Below are 16537 nucleotides of genomic sequence, written 5' to 3' on the forward strand. Positions count from 1 at the left end.
CATTTGCTCTGTTCCGGTCTTCATGCCGATGGAACTTGCTACCTATAGGTGTCTTCAATCATCAGTATGCGTGACCACTATGCGTCTCCCGTTCAAAAGGGTTACATCTATAAATATGCATGCATTTGCATATTTATAACCGTTATTCTTTCGAATTGTCCAACATTATCCATGGACAGCCCGAGTATGTGTAGATTGGGTTCGTTTTCCCATATGCTCTGCTCCGGATCCGATGCAGAATTTCGTCAGTGTCTCCCTGTTGTTCTCCGGGTACACATCCTCTCCGCTTATTGCCAAGACGTGTATCAGGAGAACAGCGGGGAGGTGCTGCCGAAATTTTGGGTCGGATCTGGAGCAGAGCGTGGGAAAACGAACCCAATCTATGCATACTCGGGTGGGATTATGACCTATCTTTACCTATTAGCGTCTAGGTTGCATGGACGTAATAAAAGTGACAAACTCCATTAACTGATGAATATATACATGCTGATTTATATATATTTCTTATGTATCCACGATCTAGGCAAGATGAGTGATCGTGCGTGGATGTACACCGGTCACACTAGTTAGAAAGACATGACCATTGAATGGTTAACAAAAACCAAGGGTTTTCTGAGAGCCGCATTTGCAAATGGCCATGGGACAACATGGTGCCCCTGTGCCGGGTGCAACAATTGGCACAAGAGGACAGAGGATGAAATGGGCAAAAACCTACAGAAGAGGGGTTTTACGCCAGATTATACGGTGTGGACATTTCATGGCGAGTCTGCCCAACGTGCCAGAGCTGAGGTGCTTCTTCGTCGCACCGACAAGCATGGTACCGGGATGCAAGACATGGTGCAAGACTTTGATGATGCTCGGGACTCGGACGATGAGATGGAGGAATCTGCAAAGGCCTTCAATGAAATGTTGGAGTCTTCAAAACGTCCTCTCCACGAGCACATTGAGCTTTGTCAGCTGGATGCCATCTCACAAATAATGGTTCTGAAGGCTCAATTTAACTTGGGCAGAGAATGCTACGACGCAATGATGACAGTATTTGGATGTTTTCTACCCAAAGGCCATGTACTACCTATAAACCTGTACATGTCAGACAAAATCCTCCGTGCTCTTAAGATGCCCTATGAGAAGATACATGTCTGTGAGAAAGGATGTGCCTTATTTAGGCTTAAGTATGCGGACTTGAACTATTTTCCCATTTGCAAGTCATCCAGGTATGTTGTGGTAGACAACGGTATGGGTGAGAAGACGCAGACCAAAATCCCCGTTAATTAATGTTCTTCGGTATATGCCAATCATACCTGAAAGTGCGTTATATCGACTAGAGGGGGGTGAATAGGCGATTTTTATGAATTCTTCACTGAGGAATTTGCTGGTGAGGAAATTCCTAAGCGAAGAACTACTTGCAGCGGAATAAGTACTCAGAAGTAAGCATAACAGAATACAGGCATGGTCATCATGATAAAATGAAGACAATCCCAGAGTACAGAAAGCGTGATCACAGGAAAACACAAGATGAAGATAAACAGACTGAAGAAATTGAACTGAGAAAATTGAGAAAGTCTTCAGTCAAAGTCTTCAAACATAGATATGAACAAACACTCAACACAGTAATGAGGAAATGAAAGAGTTGAGGAAATAGAACCAGTAAGGTTGGTGAAGACAATGATTTGGTAGACCAGTTCCAACTGCTGTCTCAGTTGTACGTCTGGTTGGAGCGGCTGAGTATTTAAACTCGATGACACACAGTCCCGGACACCCAGTCGTTGAGCACGCAGCTCAGGACACCAAGTTCTCACCGTATTCTCCTTGAATTAAGGTCACATAGACCTCATCCAATCACTCGTGGTAAGTCTTCAGGCGACTTCCAAACCTTCACAGACTCGGTCACTCGGTGATCCACAATTTCTCTTGGATGCTCTAGACCATGACGCCTAACCGTCTGAAAGAAGCACAGTCTTCAAAGGTAACAAGCGTCGGATCCACGCAGGATCAATCTCTTCAGTGATGCTCAATCACTTTGGGTTTGTAGGGGTTTGGTTTTTGGTTTTTCCTCACTCGATGATTTTCGCTCAAAGTCCTCGGAGGATGGGTTGCTCTCAAATGACAAGTGTCAAGTTCTCTCGGAGCAGCCAACTGTTGGGTAACGTAGTAATTTCAAAAAATTTCCTACGCACACGCAAGATCATGGTGATGCATAGCAACGAGAGGGGAGAGTGTTGTCTACATACCCTCGTAGACCGACAGCGGAAGCGTTATGACAACGCGGTTGATGTAGTCGTACGTCTTCACGGCCCGACCGATCAAGCACCGAAACTATGACACCTCCGAGTTCTAGCACACGTTCAGCTCGATGACGATCCCCGGACTCCGATCCAGCAAAGTGTCCGGGATGAGTTCCGTCAGCACGATGGCGTGGTGACGATCTTGATGTTCTACCGTCGCAGGGCTTCGCCTAAGCACCGCTACAATATTATCGAGGATTATGGTGGAGGGGGGCACCGCACACGGCTAAGAGAACGATCACGAAGATCAAATTGTGTGTCTATGGGGTGTCCCCCTGCCCCCGTATATAAAGGAGTGGAGGAGGGGGAGGGTCGGCCCTCTCTATGGCGCGCCCTAGGGGAGTCCTACTCCCACCGGGAGTAGGATTCCCCCTTTGCTAGTCCAACTAGGAGTCCTTCCAAGTAGTAGGAGTAGGAGACAAGGAAGGGGAAGAGGGAAGAGAAGGAAGGAGGGGGCGCCGCCCCTCCCCCTAGTCCAATTCGGACTAGTCAATGGGGGGGCGGCGGCCTGCCTCTCCCTCTCCCCTAAAGCCCAATAAGGCCCATATACTTCTTCCCCCGTATTCCCATAACTCCCCGGTACTCCGAAAAATACCCAAACCACTCGGAACCTTTCCGATGTCCGAATATAGTCGTCCAATATATCAATCTTTATGTCTCGACCATTTCGAGACTCCTCGTCATGTCCCCGATCTCATCCGGGACTCCGAACTCCTTCGGTACATCAAAAATCATAAACTCATAATATAACTGTCATCGAAACCTTAAGTGTGCGGACCCTACGTGTTCGAGAACAATGTAGACATGACCGAGACATGTCTCCGGTCAATAACCAATAGCGGAACTTGGATGCTCATATTGGCTCCTACATATTCTACGAAGATCTTTATCGGTCAGACCGCATAACAACATACGTTGTTCCCTTTATCATCAGTATGTTACTTGCCCGAGATTCGATCGTCGGTATCTCAATACCTAGTTCAATCTCGTTACCGGCAAGTCTCTTTACTCATTCCGTAATACATCATCTCGCAACTAACTCATTAGTTGTATTGTTTGCAAGGCTTAAGTGATGTGCATTACCGAGAGGGCCCAGAGATACCTCTCCAACAATCGGAGTGACAAATCCTAATCTCGAAATACGCCCACCCAACATGTACCTTTGGAGACACCTGTAGAGCATCTTTATAATCACCCAGTTACGTTGTGACGTTTGGTAGCACACAAAGTGTTCCTCCCGTAAACGGGAGTTGCATAATCTCATAGTCATAGGAACATGTATAAGTCATGAAGAAAGCAATAGCAACATACTAAACGATCGAGTGCTAAGCTAACGGAATGGGTCAAGTCAATCACATCATTCTCCTAATGATGTGATCCCGTTAATCAAATGACAACTCATGTATATGGCTAGGAAACTTAACCATCTTTGATTCAACGAGCTAGTCAAGTAGAGGCATACTAGTGACACTATGTTTGTCTATGTATTCACACATGTATTATGTTTCCAGTTAATACAATTCTAGCATGAATAATAAACATTTATCATGATATAACGAAATAAATAATAACTTTATTATTGCCTCTAGGGCATATTTCCTTCAGTCTCCCACTTGCACTAGAGTCAATAATCTAGTTCGCATCATCATGTGATTCAACACCAATATTCACATATGTATGTGATTAACACCCATAGTTCACATCGTCATGTGACCAACACCCAAAAGGTTTACCAGAGTCAATGATCTAGTTCACATCGCTATGTGATTAACACCCAAAGAGTACTAACGTATGATCATGTTTTGCTCGTGAGAGAAGCTTAGTCAACGGGTCTGTCATATTCAGAGCCGTATGTATTTTGCAAATATTCTATGTCTACAATGCTCTCCACGGAGCTACTCTAGCTAATTGCTCCCTCTTTCAATATGTATCCAGATTGAGACTTAGAGTCACCTGGATCGGTGTAAAAAGCTTGCATCGATGTAACTCTTTATGACGGGCTCTTTTATCACCTCCATAATCGAGAAATATTTCCCTAGTCCTCACTAAGGATGTTCTAGACCAATGTCCAGTTATCTACTCCTAGATCACTATTGTACTCCCTTGCCAAATTCAGAGCAAGCTATACAATAGGTCTGGTACATAGAACAACATATTTTATAGAACCTATGACTGAGGCATAGGGAATGACTTTCATTCTCTTTTCTATTTTCTGCCGTGGTCGGTATTTGAGTCTTACTCAATTTCACACCTTTGCAACACAGGCAAGAACTTTTCTTTGACTGTTCCATTTTGAACTACTTCAAAATATTGACAAGGTATGTACTTATTGAAAAAACTTATCAAGCGTCTTGATCTATGTCAATAGATCTTGATGCTCAATATGTAAGTAGCTTTACTGAGGTCTTTCTTTTAAAGAACTCCTTTCAAACACTTCTTTATGCTTTCCAGAATTTTTTTACATCATTTCTGATCAATAATATGTCACTCACATATACTTATCAGAAAGGTTGTAGTGCTCCCACTCACTTTATTGTGAACACAGGCTTCACTGCAAGTCCGTATAAAACTATATGCTTTGATAAACTTATCAAAGCGTACATTCCAACTCCGAGATGCTTGCACCAGTCCATAGATGGATCGCTGGAGCTTGCACAATTTGTTAGCACCTTTAGGATTGACAAAACCTTCTGGTTGCATCATATACAACTCTTCTTTAATAAATCCATTAAAGAATGTAGTTTTGACATCCATTTGCCAGATTTCATAAAATGTGGCAATTGCTAACATAATTCGGACAGACTTAAGCATCGCTACAGTTGAGAAAATCTCATTGTAGTCAACACCTTGAACTTGTCGAAAAACTTTTTGTGACAAGTCGAGCTTTGTAGATAGTAACACTAATATCAGTGTCCGTCTTTCTCTTGAAGATCCATTTATTTAACATGGCTTGCTGATCATCGAGCAAGTCAATCAAATTCCATACTTTGTTCTCATACATGGATCCTATCTTATTTGCAAGTCAATAACATTTTCCCCAAAAAAAATTCTTATTTTGAAATTTATTTAATCCCATGCGAATTTATTTCAGTGACATCAATCGATCTTCTGATTACAATAACTTTGAGTGAAAAGATACACTTCACGTATAAATATATTTGTTCTAACTTTGCATTCTGATGAATATTTAGCTACATATAATTACATTCAGAAAATGAGAAATGTATTGATAGGCAGCTGCAATGTTTATTATAATCGACTACAATAAAATATTGTAGAACGATGTGCATAATTTGTAATCTCAGCATAAATATACCTCACATATTTCTTAGAAAGACATAGGTTTGCCATATTTTTTATAAGATGTTATTTATCTTAATTGTGAAAAAAAAGCAACAACGGCAACATAAAGTTGGTGTGACATATGTGCAGAAACATCATGCTTTAACATAGCCACACCGACATGAGAGTAACTAAAAATCTTCTTCACATGAGTAATCAGAAAAAATAAACTATCACTAGATTATACTAAAATTGGTTCTGCTGCTTAGTTTGTTTTTTCAGAAAAATATCATACCTATGAATTACACAAAAAATATTCTACTCCCTCTGTTCCATAATTCTTGTCATGGTTTTTGGTCAAATTTGAATCAAAACCATGAAAAGAAGTATGGAACGTAGATGGTACTTTTATCCTAGCCTGTGCAGGTGCACAAATTGAAATTTAAACATTATCCTGCTGGAATGGTTCAATGACAGTTGAGTTCATCGCATTGGAACGAGGCAAAAGATTTGTCATTTTCATTGATTAAGAAGAAGAGAATTGCCCAGTTAATTGGCGGAAAACCGGGCTAAAACCGATACAACTCAACCCATATGATATGGGCACCACCGACCAACCTGGCCACCGACATGGGACACAAAGCTGCAAAGAAGAAAGGCATTCACCGAGAAGTCGCAAGCGTCATCGTCATCACCAGCTGCCTCGAACGGGCGACTCCGACTTCACCATACAGCTCCAACCTCGAAGCCAACCCGCAAACAGCTGCATAGAAGCCACGACGACACATGCCACCAGAAGGCCACACGTGCAAGCAACCGACAGCTCCGACTTTGACGACGTGCCTCACCAAGGAAATATGCAGGGCTTGCGCCGACCGTGCCCACAGAAGAGCACCTCGGACACGTCGGGAAGAACCGGCTACCGAAGTCCACGCCGCGACCCGAGCTCCTCTCGACGACATCATCGTTGCCAGACAGAAACCAGTGCCCCGCCTCAGCAAACCATGCAGCGAAGATGCCGCCATCCACGGCGAAGATGCCGCAATCCACCAGTCTTCCGGTCGTAGCCGGCTCCGAGACGATGCCCCCAAGAAGGAGAAGATGCCTCCATCGCCCGACCCAACGGATCTGAAGTTTCCCTCCCGAGCCAAAGCCGTGGGGAGAAGGAGCACACCTCCACGACGACGCGTCCAAGAAAGATCGGGTGCCGCCGTCGCCGGCTCCGAAGAAGGCCGGAGCAAAGATTTCTCCCGGAGATGCGCCAACCACCTTCCACCACCGACCGCCGCCCATCGGCCACCACCTGCTGAGGCCGACCTCATTCTGACCACGGGATCCCACGATCCACCGTGACCAGACACGCACCACCCCCTGGCCGAAGCCGCCGTCCACCACCGCAGCACCACCGTAGCCACCACCACCGCAGCAACCAACGCCGCATCGCCAGGAGCAGCACCTAGATGAGAGCCACTCGAGCGAAGCAGCTGAGCAGGAGCAGGCTGTTCACCCGCAGCACACCTCGCGCCCCGGAGAAACCAGCCAGGCTGCGCCCGTTCAGTCAGTCGCTGCGCCCGACATGCGCCAGGCGCCGTCGCGCCCGGCAGTCGATTCGCGCCCCACGCACACATCCAGAGCCTCCGTGCGCACGTACGCCGTCCATGCCCGTCGTCCACGCCCAGGCCACACCGGGAGCTCGGTCCGAGGCCGCCGCCTCGGAGCCCCATCCACCACACCGAGCCACCAGCACAACCGCCAGCACCATCACGGTGCCCAGCAGCCGCCGAGGACCGGCGCCACCACGCCTGCCGGCAGCCATGGCCGAGATCCTACCGCCCAGAACCAGATCCAGATCGGACTGGACCGGAACAGGGCAGGGACCCCGGGCCGCCGCTACCGCAGGTCACACCACCGGACGAAGCACGCCCCACCACCGCAGCCAACGCGCCGAGCCGCCGCCGGAGGTTCACCGCACCAAGCCGCCAAGAGCCCCTTCGGTGGAGCTCCACGCCGCCGCTAGAGGGGATGGGGCCGCGCCCGGGAGAGACCCCGCCGCCACCGGCACTGCACGGGCTTCGCCCGGCAGCGGCCCACGGTGGCGGCGAGGGGAAGGGGAGGGAGGGGGGTGGCCGGCGGCGGGGTCTGGGGTTCCCCCCGTGCCGCCTCGGAGAGGGACACGGGGGTCGGGAAAGGTAGATGGTTGCGTCCTATGTGTTAGGCTGCATTGGGACTCACCATGTATCTGTGTGTTGTGATTAGGTGAACACCTCCCATGAAAAAAGTGAGATTAGCTGAACAATGAGGCAAAAATGAGAAGGGGCGACAAGGGTGAGGTGTCATGTTGAAATCAATGGGTCTTTTTGCTAGTCTCTCCCTAATAATAAAGCATGGATTGGGTCTCCGGGTTCACCGTCGCAGCGCTTTTGCATAAAAGCCCCTATAGTTTTTATTAATCAGTCCGCACTCCCTTTTTTAAGTGGCTGTAATCCAAAAAATGATTCGTTTTTATAAAGCACACGCTGCATTTTAAAATATTCAGCCCGCAATCCTTTTTGATGCGCTCGGGCGTCGCATCAGACAGCGGCAGCGAGACAGGAGGCACGCACGGAGATGGAGGAGAAAATGGAGAGTCATCCGGGGGCGAGGAGTTCGCCGGAGTCGACGCCACGGACCATGACGGCGCAATCTTGCAGGGGGCAGCAAGAAGACTAGTAGAGGGGAGCGTCGGAGATGGGGGATGCCAGTGACGGGGCAACCGGGAATGCATCGGCGAGGGCAACCGACAGCGGCGGCGCGAACTGAAAGGAGGCGGCCATGGCTTCCTTCAGCGCTGCAGCAGGGAAGAACAGAGAAAGGGTGAGAGTGGGACGATGGGGCGCAGAGGGAGGAGGAGAACGTGCACGAGATGCGGGTGGCTGCGGTGGAGGACCTCGCCGGCGGCAGCGGCCGGCCGGTTCAGGGGGTCGGTCGCGTGCTGCTTCTGTCCTGGCGGCGCTAGGTGAGGTCGAGGGATCGAAGGAGGGAGGCAGACGAGTGTGAAAGCGAAGAGAATCGGGCTAGGGTTCTCTACTGGCGGGGATAAGTGGAGGCCCAGCTGGGCCTTGGGCTGGCTGGGATTTGCTGGAAAATGTCCCGCAAAGAAAATAATTGGGCCGGTCGATTTTTAAAGAAAAGAAAAGAAGGGATTTTCCACTATCGGGAAGGTAGAAAATCGTGCGACAGTTGCGAGAGCTGCGTTCTTTTATTCTAGGTGGTATGGGTATTACATTTGTGGCTGAGAAAAAGGGTGGGGAAAAGCTCCTTGTAGTTAATTTGGAAATTCGGTCAGCAGATTCCAACGACCGATCTCAACGAAATAATTCCGGTTTTTGTCGTTCGGTAACCGATTGACCAATCAAAGTTTCAGTCCTCGGTTTTTTCGCTTTGGTTCCTGTTTTTCAGCTCTGGTCTTTGGTTCTTGGTTTTTATGCTCACCCTTAGGCACGAGGGAGGGAGGAGGGGGTCAAGCTACGCTAGGGTTCGTTGGGCGTGGACCGGCTAAAAAGAGTGGCCGGGTAGGCCGGTGTTGGGCCAAGGCAGGCAAATTGTGGTAGGTCAACTCTTTAGAAATAAATAAAACATAGAGTGAGGTGTGGCAATAATTTAACAATGACATGCCCAGTAAAGAAGGAATGCGGGTTGTGTACAGTGTTGAGGTGTGTGTGGCTATAACGTGGCAATAAGAGTGACCCGGTAAAAAAGAATGAACGTTATGTGGGTTGATGTATGTAGCTATAACGCGACAATAAAAAAGACTGTGCGGCTATATAAAGTGGCTACAAGACAGACTTGATAAAAGGAATAAACATTGATGATGTTTCCTCCCCCATTGATATACAATGCTACTTAAGATGCCCAAGTCAATAATGCTTTAACTGAAAACTATCACGTGTGATTTTTTCCCGTTGCAACGCACGGGCCCTTTTGCTAGTCTCTCCCTATATAATAATAAAGCACGGATTGACTCTCCGGGTTCACCGTCACGGTGTTTTTACATAAAAGTCCCCGTGCCTTTTAGGAATTAACCCGCCGTCCATGTAACAAGTCAACCGAACCGGTGCGGGTGATAGAAAAAAAGAATGCAGCCTTCCAATCCCGTCTCCACCTTCGGTGCGCCGCCACCCCCTGCCCTGCCGCCGCGCACCGGACTGGCGCGCGTGGACATGGTGCCTGGCGGGGGAGGGGAGTGCCGCACCGCAAGTCTCGCGCCGGCGGTATGCGCGCTCCTCGAGCGGCTGGAGGCGGCGTGGCTGCTCGACGCAGAATGAAGGCGGCGGCCGGGGCTTGCAAGGGATGTATTCGTGTGCGACAGGGGCTGGGGAGGCGGATCTGGAGGCGTTTGGCGAGGCGGGGTTCGCCTATGACGACGAGGATGGCCGGAGCGCGGCTTCCCGGGAGGATCCATAGCATCTGCGGCTCCAGGACAGAAAGGAGACACGGTGTTGAGGGAGAGAAGAAGGGAGAAAGGAGGGGCGGTGCGGCGACCTAGGCCGGAGCTCACCAGTGTCCGGCAATGCTACTGCATCCCTGGTATTCCTCCTCTCACCTCTCCCGCCTTAACGACATCGGCACAACCCCCGCACCACTAGCTCGACCTCATATTTCCTTCCCAACGCCCGGCACAGCCCGCCCTCCTCTCCAACTTCTGGCATGGAGAACCCTCCTCTCCGACTTTCGGCCTCTCCCGGACCTCTGGCCGGTGCTGCAGGATGTACACAATACCTGCCCTCCATGCCATTGCAACTTGCAGCCGCGAAGTCCATCGCCTTGTCTAGATCCAGCGGCCATCTACACGGATGCACGCCAACTGTTCGGTCAATTGACCCAACAGATAGGAGGTAATTTTCTGTTTTTTTTGGTTCCTTCGGTGTTCCATCCAGCAGTAATGTGAAAGTGTTCGTTCATATACATTCTGATTGATTATATATTTAGCGTAGAGAATGGAGAGAAAGAGGAGATGTTGTCTTCCGCATGATACTGAACTATTGAAGCGACATGAAGATGAGCGTATCGTGCAAGAGTAGATCCTGGCCACCGTCCTGTGCCTCGGCGACCAGTACGACCACGTCCTTGCGTGCCTCCTCCTGGCTGATCCGGTGCCAGCAACTGTCATCTTCCCAAAATTTAAATGGACATTTGGATGTTCTTAATTTTCTTTCTTCTGAAATGAACATAGCTGTGAGTTTTTTCTTGGGTGGAATCAAATTCTGATGGAATTTACAATATACTCTATTGTTGTTTTTTAGCTCTTACACATCTCGACGCCCCACATCGAGCGCTAAATCCAGGAAAACAGTCCCGCCCCGCTGCCGCTCCCCATCGGTCAGCCTTTTTGTTTCTCATTCAGAGCTCAAGAGTTCAGTAATATGAATTTATTATGTGGCTAATTTTCCATATGATTTTATTGCTCTTGAAGGGGATTAGAAGCTTCCTCACTGGCTAGAATCACAAAGTATTAATTTTGCTTTTGGATATGTGCATATTGCTATCGGGATGTTAGAAAGAGAGAACATAATAACAGAGATGTACAGTTTTAAATTTGCGTTGTATTTTCTCACCACATGTTACGCAAATGACAGTGCACTTTTTTGCACTAGATGTTAACATTATTTGGTAGCCAGTTCCAGGTTTCTTCTTTTTAATCAATATTGCTACTTGCTACTATTTGTTTGCTCTTACTATTTCCATTCTTGAATAGCCGATCAGTGTACTACACAAATGTTGTAACTGAATCATTGTTTTCTGAGATGGCAATAAAGTCAGATACTTGTACAAAGTGATGGACTGTTGAAATGTGCATTGCTGTTGTCACTTTTACAAGTTGAAGCCCCATTCAGAGGCCGTTTTCATCAGCAGCATACAGCTGACCACAGGGTGGAACTTGATAACACTGTTGATTATTGGTTGCTATAGAAATTCTAGGAAAGCTAATTCTGGGAGTGAACCATGAATATTACGGGGGTCAGATTAAATGAATGTTGTGTGCTAACATGGTGCACCGCTGGAGATGTATTTAGTATTCGCTTCTTGAACTTAGCACTTGGAAAGTTAGTTGACACATATCTATGATAATATAAGAAGTAATAATTATCTCACAATAGGAAGAAGTAAGCCCTGTTGCCGGTGGACTACTGGACGTCGATATATCGATACGGTCTCCTACAACCGCTGTAGAGGAGCGAAAACTTGCAGCAGCATCTCCGACACCCTCCTGACCATGACCACTTCGTTGACAAGAAAGGTACTACTGCCTATTCCATACCCCCTTCACAAGAAAGGTACTGTTGCTCCCTATTTTTTTACTACTGCTCCCTTTTGATTCAAATCCATGAACTAATAAGTTCATGAAGAAGTTTCTATTTGCTCCGTGTTTGATTCAAGTCTGAAAGATTCATATTTTGAGAGGCTGAAAGTTCATATTCTTACTTGATAGTCAAAATCATTCAGAAGGGTTTAAGGTTTCAGAAAAAGGACGGTATTCTCTTCACAATGAACTTGGTCAAAGTACATAATGCAATTTCTCTATGTAGTGGAATTTGTTATCGGCTAGAGGGAGTTATGGGTTTAGAACTTAACATAATTACTTACTGTCTATTTATTGCTACAGATTGAAATGTTTGCTTCTAGATACTCAAGCATGGGTGGCAGCATGGATTTATTTACGAAGGGTGGTAGACACAACCATGAGGTGTGCACACACATTTACCTGCATTCTTATCTTGACCATGGGAGCCAATTCTAATACATGCCAACAGTAGAGAAATGTATGATCATGAGAGAAAGGAGTAAGCCTATAGAATTTGTGACTATGTATAAGGGCTCTTCACCAAGTGTGTGCACTGTACTTTATGGATTTTATTTGTGAATTTTTCCATGATATGTTGCACAAAGTCGCAGAATGTAAACATGAACAAATTAATGTTTTGGATGGATTCTCTGAGATGCCTGGCTCCCGTTTTTCAGATAGCATAGAACTTCAGGTGCAGAACACTCATAGATAAGGCTAGGTAGTTATACAAGACTGTCATAGCAGCCATCCGTAGATTAGACTGTAATCTGAAGGTGGTCTACAAGAAGGTGAAGCTGATGCTCTTGTGATGGTATCTCGTCAGTCTAACAGATCATTCATTTAGAGGTGTTGATGCTTTTTTGGTGGTATTTCGTCAACCAAACCGATCATTCATTCAGATGTGCCTCCAGCATTCAATTTTTATTTTCACTGAAAAGTTTTGCTGGCATCAAAATATTTCATTTGTAATCATTTTTCTAATGGGACCAAATTATCTCTTCACTGCAACTTCATGACATGTAAATTAGTAGCCTCGAAGTGTGATACTTGAATTTATCTACTCATTTTTAGTCAAAGGTCCCTGTGCTTTTTAGGAATTAACCCGCCGTCCCTACTTTAGTTAAACGATTCGTCCAAGGCGTCTTCGTTTCCAGCCGCGCCGCACAAGGATGGATAAGGCGGAGCAGTGGAAGGAGCGCCGGGGAGGGGGACACTCCACGTCGGCGGTGCTTGGGGCTCTGACGAGCGGAGGCGAGCGGCGATAGGAGAAGCTCCGCGGCGACGCCCTGATGGCCATCAGCCATGGCCGTTGTGGCTTCGCGTGCGCCCGCGAGCGGCTGCGCGTGGCTGGATGGTGCGCACGCGGCCGCCGACCTTCGCCCTCTAGCGCGCCGCACACTAGCCCCGCCGCTGCGCGCTGCCGCCCCTCTCCCTCCCTGACCCCCAGCGCCGCAGCACCTCCCATCCCCTTCTCCTTCCCAACCCAGCGGACGGCCAGAGGAGGAGGAGGAGGAGCTGTCTTCTCCCACCCTCCCCTGCAGCAGTGAGCCCTCTACAACGGAGACGGCGCCATCTCGCCGTGCACGCCCCCAATTTGGACGGTGGAGCAGAAGCCCGCGCCCCTCCTCCCCACCACGGCACATCCTCTCCAGGTCGCCAGATCCGGCTTATATCCCTGCCGGCCGTGGTACCACTGGAGAGTGATTTAGTGCTGACACTCTTGGTTCTATGGATTGAAATAGTCCAGTATACAGGTACGCATTAGAATTTAGTTATTGGTTATGGATTCATGATTCTCCCATGTGTATTTCAGTTTAGTCATAGCAATTTAAGTACAAAAGAAACAAAAGATCTGTAGACTAAAGTTCCTAAAGCAAAATTGTTATGGGATTCAGTTACTATATATACAAGTAAATGCTTAGGTAATGAAAATAAAAGGTTGCTGCAGCGCCTGTCCGACCAAGTTTTTGGTTGCCTGTCCCACCAATATACACACAACTTTTGGTTGTTAAAGCAAAACTATTATGGGATTAAGTTACTACAAGTAAATTTTAAATTAACTACACGCAAGACTGCTTTTTCTGGTTGCCTGTCCGACCAAATTTTGAGAGATAGACTCATTATAGTGAATTGGCAAGAAAAGGTTTGCAAGTATTGATCATGCAGGTAGTTGCTGGTGGTTGTGTTGTAGCAGCTGCAGTATCTGTGTTCCTGGAGAATCTTGATAAAACTCTTGGATCCAAGGAACAAATGGTGATTGCTGAATTTGCAGTCTTTGTTCATCATACCAAAAGTTTGATCAGTTATACTTTTGTATGTATGATACTTGAATCCTGAACCACATGGTTTACTAATGGGAGTGTGGCTGTGTGATGACAAGTTTTCTCTATTTTTTTTTTACTTTTCATGATTAGTAAAATCCTTGCAGCTGGTAGTCTTTGAAAGATTTTGCCCCTGTAATATCTACAATGCTGATTCTAGATTGCTCCGCTAAGAGCTCAGTTGAGCATGGCTTGGGTGCTGATCTTGTTTGTCATTGATGCGTGCTAAATAGTAACTGAACCTGTTAAATTTTGTAAGGATGCAGAAAACACGTGGACACATATATCTGCTATCTTATACTATTGTTGGTACCTTGAGGCCTCACAGTGTGGTTCATGGCTAGCATACATCGCTCTATGTGAATTTCTCGTCAATATAGAATGTTTGGCAATATAATCAGGTTTCTTGCTTGCGATATATCATGTTTCTCGCTTTCTAAAATGAATCTTGGTGGTCTCAGAATATTGTCATGCGAATGTCATCAGTAATAGAGGCAATCTTCACATGATAATATTTCTTGCTGTTGTATATAGGCTTGTAGGCATTTTGTTGTGGCATATATGCTTCTATATTGAAGTGCATATGAAACATGAAATTATTTCATTGTCTAGATAAAAGCTTTTGGCCATAATGTGATTGATAGATATGACTATTGATTTGAAGTCATAGTGTCAATATTGCACTTTCAACTTTATGGATAAATATAATACAGTCTACAGTGTCAACTGCATCTGCTATACATGTCCATGCACTCCCCTTACTTTGCTGAATATGTGCACTAAGAGAATTTCAATATCTTGTGTAAGCCAACTGTGAAGATTTCGATTGGTGCATGAATATTCTGTGCAACACAGATAGCTTATATGCAAGGAAGGGGCTCCAACTCAGCCAGCTCCAGCGACGGACCATTTGGCAACGAATCTTCTCCTTCGTATCCAACTCTAGAGCCAACAACAACAACACCAGCAATGGGAACAATACTGCTGTCATGCAGCCGGCGGCTAACAGCGGTGGATCATCAAGAACAGGGAGTCCATGGCATGGTTGCGGGCGCAAAAGCAGGCTTACTCGAACCAGTTGGATATGGAATTGGCCCAGCTGCGCAGGGAGAACCAGATGCTCATCCAGCGGCACAGGGATCTCATAAACGTAAGTATGCACATTTAATTGACTGATGAGTTCCTCAGCCTTACTCTATGCCAATATTTCACTTAGGAAATATGTTAAATTTCTACTCAAATGAATAGACATTTTGGATGGTTATGTCTAACCAGCTGGTATGACTAGGAAAATAACTCATATTATTTTGTGTAGCTGCACCTCTAAATTACAAACCTCTTTTTTGTAACCACTCTGTAATTGCCTTTAAATAAATTTATTGGTATTATACTGTTATCAATGTTACACAATTGCATGGCCTGTATTTTATGTCCATTTTAATCGTTCTAGGAAATATATGTGATCCTTTTTGGTCAAAAAATATATGTGATCCTTGCATAGAAACCAATATTAGGTTTTGTGGGTCTCAATTTCTCGAGATTACAAGGAGCATCGCAATTAAATGGTAGGAGTTTTGCAGCATAGTTGTTGATTTCGACTATGTCTTTGCCAGATTAAATCCATTTTCCTCTTGCAGGATAGATAAATGTTTTCCTCCTCATGTCCTGACTATGGAATGAAAGACAAAAACGTCTATTGGCCATTCCCTGGCAAAATCTACACTGCCCATATAATATTTTTTTTTCGAAACGAACTATAATATTTATTTTGAGTGCTTAAAGCTGCATGTGATGTTGCCTTTTGTATACATAGCTATACCCACACTCATGCAATCATGTGTTTGCATCTTGTATAATGGTTGATTTGTTGCTTTGGCATGCTACTACTTTTGACAAGATCTATCTGCCTTGAGGATTATCATCTGATTGGAAACTTTGTAACGTTTGATAGCGAGAATATCTATTATGGGGAGTCAGTGCAAGGCCGGCTTTCTTAGGGATCATGTTGCGGTTGCATTATGTGATTTCATGAATATAAACTAAATGATATTGTTTGAATTAATATACATATTCCTTGAACAACTTAGAAATGTATTTTCCTACTAAGAGAATAATGTAACACAGCAGGAAGAAAAGAAAGTAGCTCTGCATAAGTTTGACCTAACTAGCTCTAGAATTTGAGCAGGAAAGTCTTTTCTGTTTAGGATTAGATTAGTTTCTCGAAAGCCCTTTTATGTCTAGGCGTAGGGAGTAGCTCGTGGTCGATGAGATTTGTTTCTAAATTTTTAAACGTTCTCTTGCGTGGCACAATGACAAGTGCGGTG

At 45.9% G+C, this 16537-nt stretch overlaps 1 long non-coding RNA gene across 3 annotated transcripts; it reads left to right on the plus strand.

Moving 5' to 3' along the window:
- Positions 1–9713: 9713 nt before the first annotated feature.
- Positions 9714–12543, plus strand: LOC123043180 (uncharacterized). 3 transcript variants are annotated; one of them, XR_006419076.1, is made up of 3 exons: positions 9714–10441; positions 10536–11844; positions 12211–12543. It is a non-coding gene; the product is annotated as an uncharacterized lncRNA (long non-coding RNA). The 3 variants fall into 3 exon arrangements; XR_006419075.1 differs by having other exon boundaries at positions 9714–10133; positions 10229–11844; XR_006419074.1 differs by having other exon boundaries at positions 9714–11844.
- The last annotated feature ends 3994 nt before the right edge of the window (positions 12544–16537 follow it).

The sequence above is a fragment of the Triticum aestivum genome, chromosome 2B (assembly GCF_018294505.1).
Source record: "Triticum aestivum cultivar Chinese Spring chromosome 2B, IWGSC CS RefSeq v2.1, whole genome shotgun sequence".
Classification (NCBI taxonomy): Eukaryota; Viridiplantae; Streptophyta; class Magnoliopsida; order Poales; family Poaceae; genus Triticum; species Triticum aestivum.